Here is an 8,128-nt window from a genome sequence, read left to right as displayed (position 1 = left end):
AGAGTAAAGGGAATTTTAGCAGTAGATAGTGAGTTAGAATAGTATTGCATTCTTCAAATTCTATTTATTGCAAGTGCTTGTTAATTCAAAGTATGGCTTTCTACTGACTCAGAAATAGATGTGCTTGCCTTTATAAAGTCTTAACATAGCATGAAAAATGATATATCAGTTCATTAATATTAACTGTACTCCCATTTTTAATAGTAATAAAAATAATAGTACTTGTGACAATATGCAGCCTTTTTTGACAGAGTGAGAGGCTAATCTTTCTCAGGATTGGTGAGGTCAAATTTGCATTCATACATATCAATTACCACCCTTTGCATGAAGATTAGACCAAGTCCATGAATGTCACAGAGTAAGTCAATTTGTACCTTCCTTTCCCCAAATGGCTCAATTTCCAATAAGGGTGTCAAAGGGTCTCAGAAAGATTTGGAAATTGTCTGGTTTCTTGGAGATCTTGGAGTACGAATACTACCTAAGTGCTATGGCACTTCCTGGGAAGACTCACAAAGTGTGGTGCCTCACCGTGTGAATGTCGCTGTTGGGGACCTGTTGGCTTGGGGAGCTCCGCAGTTGGGAGAATAAGTCATGCGGCAAAGAGGATGCGTCTGGTTTTCTCTGCTCCTTCCCAGCCAAGACCCTCAGGCTCTGGCTCCACTCGCCCATGAGATGCCTCTGGGCCAGCGAGCCTGAATCCACACAGCACAGCCTAAGCCTTGTGGGGGCGTGATTCAGGCACAGCACTGGCAAGGAAGGAAAAGAATTTGGTCAAAGCAGCCAGCCTCCTAACTCAAGAAAAGAGAGTAATAATTAATGACCACTTTCCTTGTGTCAAGCTCTGACATAATTAAATCTGCCTCATAATGAATGGCAGCTCATTGAGCCCTATCCACAGCCCAACAGTATATGGTTACCCACATTTAAAGATAAGGAAACTGAGGCTCAGAGAGGTTAATTGATTAGTCCAGTGTTACACAGCTGGTAGTTGGACAGTAAGAATTAGGCTCTAAAGACTTTGTTCTTTAAAATGCTATGTGAGGGACTTTTTGTGGAGGATTGGGTTTCATGAGTGGGTGATGTCATTTGACCCCTGACCTGGAGTTGTTCAATTTAAAAACCACCTCTTAAAGGAAGTTATACTAGATGACCTCAAGCAGAAAGAATTTTTGCTGAATTAAGTCTAGGAACACTCTCCCTGTCCACCTGACTCGGCTTTCCTGGGAAACCTGCTCTTCGGTGTAGGATGATGCTTTGCCACCAAGAGTCAGTCCGACGTCCTAACATGCGAAGCACCAACTGGACAGCCCACTTTGGACTGTACAGGAGCTCAGCTCAGAGGATCATTTTCAGCAATTTCCGGCTTTTCAAACGATGGTGCCGCAGCCCCAGAGCCTCTGACTCAAATGCAAGACTTCCTAAGTCTCTCCAGGCCTCTCCCTGAAAACCTGTGGGTCTGCTTCTCCTGCCAAGCTGGAGGGAATGCTGGCAGGGCATCTACATGGGGGTAAAGAGGGTTAGAATTAGATGTGGAACCACATAGAGGGGAAACATCCGCACACACCATGTGTTCGATAGCCACGCATACATGTGTTAGATGGACATGTCACATCACACACACACACACACACACACACACACACACACACACACTCCAAGCTCCATCTGTTAGACAGAGCTGGGGGCTCTCCAGGGGCATGAGCCTCGGTGCACGTGTTCAAAAAGAGGGAGTGGGGCTCACCCACACAGTATCCCAGCGGTGGTGTGGGCTGTGGCTCATTCCTCAAACTCCGTGTTTGATTGTCAAGCCTCTTACCTGTGTTCTGGGTCTCAGGGAAGCTGGGTATCAGAAGTTTTAACACCAAGAATCGTCTTGGGTCTCTGGGAGAAATCATAATAGAATCTGGTGGTCCTTTGAAAGGCCTCATCACCAGGATTGAGATTTTTTCCCCAGAAGGAAGAGTCACAGACCGTCCCCCCAAATCCTCACCATCCTGTATCACGATGCACAGTGGCCCTGATTAGCAGTGATTAGCCAACATGTAAGGTCTCTCTGCCGGGCAGTGCGCTGAACGCCACCCATACGTCATCTTAGTAAATCATCCCAAAGACCCTAAAAGTTAAGTGCTATTGTTTTGTTCATTCTAGAAAGAATTATTGAGGTACAGGGCTGCCCTGGCCAACACAGTAGCCATTGGCCACACATGGCTTTTGAGCACCTGAAATATGCTGTGTCACGTATACACAGGACTCCAAAGACTTAGAACAAAAAGTAGAAAGGAAAAAAAAAAAAGAATGCAGAATAACATATTAATACATTTTTAATATTAGTTGCATATTGAAATAATAACATATTGAATATATCAGATTAAAGAAATATTAAAATTACTTTTTAAAAGTTTTTCCTAATGTGGCTAGTAGAAAATCAGAAGTCACGTAGGTGTCTTGTGTTTGTGGCTTGCGGCCTGTTGCCATTGGGCAGCTCTGGCCTAGGGCAGAGCTCAGTAAGCTGCTGCCCTCAGGCCGCATACGGCCCACCCACAGCCTGGTATTATACTGCCTACAAGCTAGGGATGATAGAATGATTTTTTTTTTTTACATTTTTTAAAGAGCTGTAAAATTAAAATATAAACAATATGTGACAGAGACTGTATGTGGCCTGGAAGCCAAAAGCATTTGCTCTCAGTCCTTTGCAGAAAAGGTTTGCTGACCTCTGGTCTAGATAGCTGAGTGACAGACAGTCCTAAAGCCGGGACCACCGACTCTCAAATCCGTGCATCATCCCCCCAAACACCAGCTGTGTACCAGATGCCAGACATTGCATGGAATCTTTAGACACCACGCCTCATTCAATTCTGAGATTAGGTAATATTAATTAATAATGTTTACTAATAATGTTATTATAATATTACGTAAGATTAATAATATTGTTATATCCGTTACACAGGTGAGCAAGTCTAGGTTTTTAGAGATTCAGTAACCTGTCTTAAGTCACACAGCTAGTCAGTGACAGGGCTTGGACTTGAACCCACTTTTCTCTGAAAGGTACACCGTGGACCCCTTGATATGCTATTTAGTCTGGGCCAGCCTTTTCACTGATTAGCACTGAGTTGCTCCTCCCTGAGTGTTTGTCTATGGTGGTTTGGGCTTCCCTGGTATACTCTCACCTGGGCATCAGCAAACTATGGCCCACAGGTCAAATTTGGTCCCATTGTCTTTTTGTTTTTCTTTAATAAATAAGCTTTTACTGGAACCTCACCCTTCCCTTTTGTTCGTCCATTGTCTGTGGGTGGTTTCTTGCTACAGCAGGAGTTGACTAATGACAACAGAAACCATGCATCCCACAAAGCCACACACGTTTACTCTTGGGGCCTTCACAAAGAAAGGGTGCTGACCTCGGACTCCCTTGGGACAGGGACCACGTTTGCCCCCCTGGCCCCGGGCGGGGTCGGCAAGGGCCCCACAGCCGTGGAGCGGCCGAGGGAATGGGCAGGTGACAGAGGAGAGCTGGGAGAGCACTTTCCCCTCTTCCTCCAAGTCCAGAGTCTGCGTCGCTAGTGCGCCCGTGCGGTCACTCCCCTAAGATGTCGCCATCTCTCTAATGGCTGATGGTGGGGTTCTCCTGTATTCTTTCCCCACTTGCTGCCTTAATAGTTACTTGACCAGGAACATGTGGATTAGCTTTCACTGAAAATACACAGGGAATTTAAAATTAGAAGAAAACAAGTTTGGCGAAAGCTAAAATACTTAGCAAACCACCTGGGACATCCTCTTGTTTGTGCTGGAGCGGAGTGCCCCTGTCCTCCGTGGAGAAATGTCCCTGAAGCCCTCAGGACAATGGGGCTCTTCACACTGAAGCAAAACCAACAGGAGTGTACACTGCTGGCCTTGCCGCAGCGTGGGAAGGGAACGGGCAACCAGCTGGACGCGAAACAAAGCTGGCGATTCAGGAACATTTCGGGGAGAGCCATGGCAAGAATTGTTGCATGAAGCTGCCATGTGCCATTTCCAAACTGTGTAATAACAGCTACCATTACTGGGTATTTCCTATGTTCCAGACACTTTTCTAAGCACCTTCTACCCTTTACATCAATTAATCCTCCCAGCCACTCAATGGGATGGGTCCTCTTACTGTTTGCATTTCAGTCTGAGGAAACAGAATTAGGCAACTTAATAATTTTCCCCAAGGCCACACAACTCGTAAGTGGCAGAGCCGGGACTAGTGAACTCCGAGGCCTGTGGCCCTTGCTGTTACTCTGCGCTAGGCCGCCCGCAGGTCCTGCTGGCTGTTTCCCATGCCTCGCGCGCCGTAACACTGCCGGGCACGTGGTGATCACTCAGCAGTGGCTCATTTCCTAATTTCTGTATCTAAAATACATGTATTTAAACCTCCTTTATGAAAGGCACCCTGATAGGTGATAGGCATTCAGTGGTGACCTAAGACAAGTGCTAATAAATAATATTTATTAATAAAAGAAGGAATGCATACCAGCTGTCTCTGTATCTCGAGGATTCCATACACGTGGGAGTTCTGTGTTCTTTATTCCCTTTGCGTATCCGTTCCCTCTTCCACGGAGGGCGGCTTATTTTTCTGTCTTATTTCTCTCTCTCGCTCCACTCCTTTCCCCTTTCTCCAAGAATCCTAGCCCCCCAAAAACAGCCTACATATTGTGAAAAAGATTTCTTAAGCCACAGGAGTGATGTAACTCTGGGCCTGTTTTTTCTCTCTCTCACACACATAATATTGGATATGAGTGAAATTTTTAGAAATTGGTTTTCAAATGTGATGAAAAGAGTGTCCTTTTCACCAGAACAAAACAGCCCCTAACACTGAAGCCTCCTTCCTGATATGGTTCATTTCCAACGATGAGGAAATCTGCGCATTGGGCCACAGCCTCCCACCACGTGTGAGGGACAAAGGGAAGCTACGGACTGGAAAGACCCCCGATATTTAGAATGAAGCTGGAGGTCCCTGTGGGCGCCGGAGGCTGCAGTTAAAAACGTGGCCTGTATTTGGACAGGCAGTGGCCCAGGAGGCTCGCTTGCAATCCAGCTGATATGACAGGGTTTTTGCCATGGAAAGTGTTCGCAGTGGAGCGTTTCTCAGCTAGTCACTGGCCATCAATTACTTACGAGTCAGATCTTGGCCAGAGGCCCCCGTTCCACAAAGTATGTCATTCTGTGTTCACAGAAATGGAGTTTACAGTCCTGCCACTAAATTAAAACTGGTGCTTCCAAATTAAAAGCAGACAGGGCAGATGTGCAAGGAAGAAATGGAGACTCACATCTTTTGTGAATCAGCCCCTCATGATGCCAGAACTTGAAATCAGCTTTTCCTGTAGAGGCCTCAACGGCACCACACCTATGCAAACCCACATTAAATGAGGTGGAATTAACATTTTACCAGAGATTTCTTTCCCTCCACCATCTGGAGATGGATAAAAAGCTCAGTGAGGCCCCAAACCCCAAGGCCTCTGCAACAAGGGACATGGGGTCAGCACCTGAGAGCGGCCACAGCTAGCCTGTCCCCCACCGAGCACTGTGGAGCCACTTAGGACACAAGAGAGTGGGCAGAAGCACATGGCAACAGGCAAGAGAGTCACGATGACCTAGGGCTCAGGTGCCATCCCAAAGCTTCGGGGCCTGTAGTCCTCAGGGGAAAATGGTGAGCACTATGGTTTAACCCTCTGCCTGCCCTGTTAATCTATTTATGATGGAAACAGTAGCTCTAATTTAGTGAGCACTTACTATATAAAATTGGAAAACCTTCAATATGATCATGTGACTCCTGCTGAAAAGCCTTTGGTGGCTGCCCATTGCAGTGACGACCGAGACCTGTGTGCCTCTTCCGTGGGTCTGGTCCCCCTCTGATGCCACTGGTCCTTCTGCCCCCCGGCTCCAGGTGCATTGACTGAGTTTCCCCCACACACCACAGTCTCTTCCATTCTAGGCATTCCCTCTGCTGCAGCATTTTCCCACCATCTCCTATTTTTAACATCTTTTTTCAGAAATGATTCACATATCATAGATTCGTCCATTTAAAGTGTATAATTCAGTGGTTTCTAGTATATTCACAAATCTGTGCAAACATCACCACAACATATTTTAAAACATTTTCGTCACCCCCAAAAGTACCTCCCTGCCCATTAATAGTCACTTGACATTTTCCCCCAACCTCCCTCACCTCCTCCAGACTTAGGCAATCACTAATCTATTTTGTGGTCTTCTATTGAGGACATTTCATACAAATGGGATTAGCAATATGTGGTCTTTTGTGTCTGGATTCTATTCTCATCTATTCAAGGTCCATCCACATTGTACTATGTATTAGTATTTTGTTCTCATTGTCAAATAATATTCCATTGCATAGATATACCACATTTTGTTTTTCCATTCATCAGTTGATGGACATTTGAGTTATTCCCCTTTTTTGGCTATTATGAGTATGGCTATTGTGAACCTTCACATACAAGCTCCTGTGTGGATTTGTTTTCATGTCTTGAGTATGTAGACAGGAGCGGAATTGCAGGGCCTTACTGTAACTCTGTGTTGCGCATTTTGAGGTAGCCACCACCTTTTTGACCTAACATTATTCATTACTCATTCTTTAAGCCTCAACAGAAGCATGATTTCCTCACAAATGAATTCCTGTTCCTTCATCCTCTCCTGCGATGAGTGCTCCAGTTACATACCTCTCAGAACTTTGTCCTTTCCACCATAGTTAGTTGTTATATTTAATGTGTGTAGCAATTATATATCTGTCTGTCTCTCCTACTAGACTATGTCAGGTGGCCCTTTAGCTCATCACTGCACCCCCAGAGCTCATGCCCAGGCACTGTGGTAACCTTCAGGGTGGCCTCCAAGGATTCTACCCCCTGGTATTCGTACATTCATACTCTTATGTAATACCTTCCCTTTGAGTGTGGGCGAGACTTAGTGGCTTCTAGCAAATAGAATAACGTGGAACAGACGGTATTTTATTTGAGGGACTAGTCTCTTTCTTCCTCTCTCTTTCTCTCGCTCTCTCATCACTTGCTCTGGGGAATACAGTGGTTGCCTCATGACAGCACTGTATAGAGACCCACTTGGCAAAGAACTGAGGTCTCTTTCCAACAGCCAAGTGAGTAATGCACCTTGGAAAAAGGTCTACCAGCCCCAGGCAGCCTTCGGAGGACTACAGCCCTGCCCATGTCTTAGTGGCAACCTCACTGGGGTTGCCCAAACCCCAAACCCAAGCCCAGCCACACAAGTAATTCCTTGAATTCCTGACCCACCAAAATTGTGAGATGATAAATATTTGTTGTTTTAGGCTACTAAGTTTATAGAATAGCTTCTTATACAATTACACAGTGATAGAAAATGAATATAGTTATACTGGCTGGAACTTATGAAGAGGTCAGTAAATGACGAATGAATGGATAGAGTAATAAAAGCCTTAGGTTTCTTACAAATAAAGACATGAAGGCCTTTCAGATGTATCGCTCTAAATCTGCAGTCGTCACCTTCTCCCCCAACCCTGCTCGCCCTCCTGCGTCCTCCATCATCTCAGTGATGGATGTCACCAGGTCCAGCAGAAGTCTGAGCAGCTTTCTCAACCCTTACGCCTCTTTGCCTCTACGTCATTCATGCTCAGCCCCTCTCAGCTTTTCCCTGGACTACACCTTCCGCACTGACTTTCCTTCCTCTGCCTCATACGAATGCTGTGGTGCCTCTAAAAATAAGCCAACTTGCTCATGACCCTAGTTAACCCCCAAACCAATAAACCCAGCTTACCAGGTCCTCCCCAATCCCGCACATGCTTTTCTCTGGTGCTTCTATATTTCATCACTCTCTGCTAAATCTTTAGCCAAATAAGCTTCCTCTCTTCCCAGAACCCACTGTGACTTTCCATATGCTGTTCCCCTTCCTGGAACACTCTTCTCTCCAGTTTCCCTTAAGATGGCAAACTCCTACACACCCAATTCTCCAAAGAGAGAAAGGAAGGAAGATGTTACAAGCAACACTTATTGAACGCTTCCTAGAATTAAGTTCTTATATCAGAATTTGTTTGATGACCGTGCCGACCCTAAATGGCACAATGCTGACCTGTATTTTCCTAGTGAGGAAACAGAGGACCAAAGAACCTAGG

This window comes from Pteronotus mesoamericanus, unplaced genomic scaffold (assembly GCF_021234165.1).
Source record: "Pteronotus mesoamericanus isolate MK-2021 breed Mesoamerican mustached bat unplaced genomic scaffold, CSHL_Meso_final contig_2, whole genome shotgun sequence".
In the NCBI taxonomy this organism is placed as follows: domain Eukaryota; kingdom Metazoa; phylum Chordata; class Mammalia; order Chiroptera; family Mormoopidae; genus Pteronotus; species Pteronotus mesoamericanus.
The sequence above is the reverse complement of the archived record's forward strand: the minus strand, read 5'-3'. Positions refer to the sequence as shown.